General features: G+C 51.7%; 1 long non-coding RNA gene across 2 annotated transcripts in view; it reads right to left on the bottom strand.

Annotated features, from left to right (window-relative positions):
• LOC115948660 overlaps positions 1 to 920 on the bottom strand; it is a 64,924-nt gene extending 64,004 nt beyond the window's left edge. For both annotated transcript variants that reach the window (XR_004082453.1, XR_004082454.1), the window contains exon 1: positions 667 to 920. This is a non-coding gene — a long non-coding RNA (uncharacterized LOC115948660). The remainder of the gene's footprint in view (positions 1 to 666) is intronic.
• Between the last annotated feature and the right edge of the window lie 1,774 nt (positions 921 to 2,694).

Here is a 2,694-nt window from a genome sequence, read left to right as displayed (position 1 = left end):
AAACCAGCAAGTTATTCAAATTCAACCTCATCTGAATAATCGTGAATTTGATCCAGTCAGAGCTGCAGACTGTACATTAAAAATAAACGTCCAGGAGGCATTTACTGAAGTTGATTTATTAAAAAAAAAAAAAAGAGAGGTTTTATAAATGCAACGTCTGTCTAGCCCTTCTCCCAAAGATGGAGTGAGTTTTCAGGTACTGCACGAACTTTGCAGAGTGGTATCAGTGTGCCTGCAATACTTAAGTTGAATGCTTGAACCCCCCAATCATAATTGTATGTTCACAAAGCACATATGGCAGCTGCATTCTTTGTATAGTTTGTTATGATCTGGTGTGTAATGTAAATATATAAGTTCCAACCGAAAACACAGGCTCGTTTCCCCCATAACAATCAAAAAAAAAAAGAAAAGAAAAAGAAAAGTTGCTTTTCAAACTTAAAAAGAATTACATTAGTGCCGTGCTACTGTCGGAGCCAGCAGTGATTATTTGGTCTGTTTGCTCCCATTCAGAGTTAATACACGACAATAGTTTTACTCTGTGCTGCTTGACGTGAAACCACTGGGGTTGGGCAATTCTGCTCCAAACAAATACAACTTCTACACCCATCCCTGGGACAGCTAGCCGAGAGCTGAACGAGTTTTGCAATGGAGAAAAGCATCACTTACCACGACGGGGATCTAGATCTCGGCAAATGCTGCCAGTAGGTCTGAGAAGTGAAAAAACTGGAAGGGAAGCGCAAAAAGCAGAAAGTTGGAAAAGGGGATTTGTGTGTGTGTGTGTGTGCGTGTGTAAAAGCCAGAGGGAAATGCGAGCACAGCGCTCCCTGCTCTCCCTGGTCGCCACCAAAACAAAGATCCAGGAGTTGAGGGAGCAAAGCTGTGCCAGATCTACACACACGGCTCCTCAGGGCCAAACCTCAGCTTCTCACTCACTCCAGCTAGCGACAAGGGTTAAAGCTCCGGAGGGACAGGCTAGCCGGCCCCTGACACCATTGGCTAGGAAAAAAAAGCAGGTTTAAGGTAAATTTACAGGCTCTTTGCAAGTTGCAAAAGGACAGTTTTTAAATTAATATAATAGTAACAACAACAATAACAATACTATTACTAACAGAAAAAGCAACAACAACAATAATAATAGAGCCCATTCTTGTCCAGTTGGCTGAGAAGCGAGGGCGCGTCCCCCTCCTGTGCCCCCGCAGCGAGCGCTGCGCGGTCCCGTCCTGGCGCAGCCGCCCGCGCCCCGCGCCTGCCCCAGCCCACCGGGGGGACCTGGATATCCCTGGAAGCACAACAGAGGGACGAAGCCGGGGGGAAAGGGCTGGGGGGAGGGAGGAAACGAAGCAGCCATGAGCACTAAATGCAAAGGTTCAGGCTCACACTTAGAGATCAACAGTTTTCCTGGGAGCTAACTGATGGGAGCGGATTCCCACGCGAAGGCGTGGGCATGTGGTTCAGGTGTGTGCCCGGGTGCCACTGTCCCCCTGAACGCCGCTCTCCTGCCCCCGCAATTACCGGGGAGCTTCCCCTTCGGCTGAGGGGGAAAATGGAAGAAAGAAAAAGCCTGGATGGAAAATAGGGGGGAAATGTGTATGAATACGCATCTACTTAAATGTTGGAACAAATGGTGACAACAGTGAGTGCCCAAGACAAGCTTCCACTTGGGGAACCGAGGTCAGGATCTGCCCTTTCTGAAATGAAAAGACGACGTGATGGACATGGGCTTTATTGTTGCCCCTTGTAGTCGGCTGGGGCGTGCAGGGAAGCTCAGCCTTGCGGGGAGGGGGACACAGACGCTCCAGGTGTCGGCCGGAGAGGGTTCCACAACCCAGCCCAGGAGCACACACCTATGGGCGCGTTCGTCTGCAGCGCCGGGCAGGGAGGGGAGAGGGGGCGATGGAGAGAGGTGGGCTATGGCGGAGGGGGAAGAGGGAGAGAGAGGCTATGGAGTGGGAATTGCCGCTGGGCGATTTCCAGCCCGCCTGGCTCCACCCGGAAGGGCCTTTCTGGGATCTTCGTGTGTGCCGGGCCGGGCCGTGTGGACGCGGCCGTGCTCGGGCTGGGTCAAGCGCCCGGGTGTGCCCGGGAGCCCGCGCGGGTTCCGAGGGCTCCTGCCTCCATCCTGCCCGCTCCCACCGGGCTCGGGGGAAAGAAAAATCCATGTCATTACCAAGATACAGAAGCACATTTCTGATATTTTGGGATGTTATTTTGCCACCCTACAAAAGGCTTTAAAATCACTTTGTGCCGCTGAACAATGAGTATTGGGAATTGCTACTATTTGTTTAAAAAAAATCTACAAATTAAAAACCTACAACCTACAAAGGAATAAATGCCTAGAGCCTGCGTTTCTTCCTCGGATCTATCATGCAATGTCGATATATCAGCAATAAAATATGATGGGCCATACAGTATGATGAGGTTTTCTTAAGAGGAGCGAGACAGAAAGGCATCCATTACAAGAACCTTTCTCCCTTCCCCAGAGACGGTTCTCTTCTGGTGACTGTACCCGTCGCGTTTTGACACATCAGCCCACGAAATGCCACTCGGCCGGCGACCCCCGGCGCTGAGAACGGCTGTGGGGAGGGGGCCGCGGGTGGCTGAAGAGCCCGGTACAGGAGGGAGGTCGCGTTTGCCCAGCGTGCAGGGGAGGCTGAGAGCGCCCGGGCTGCGGGACAGGGGTTCGGCGCGGCGGGG

The sequence above is a fragment of the Geospiza fortis genome, unplaced genomic scaffold, assembly GCF_000277835.1.
Source record: "Geospiza fortis unplaced genomic scaffold, GeoFor_1.0 scaffold19, whole genome shotgun sequence".
Lineage (NCBI taxonomy): Eukaryota > Metazoa > Chordata > Aves > Passeriformes > Thraupidae > Geospiza > Geospiza fortis.
The sequence above is the reverse complement of the archived record's forward strand: the minus strand, read 5'-3'. Positions and strand labels throughout refer to the sequence as shown.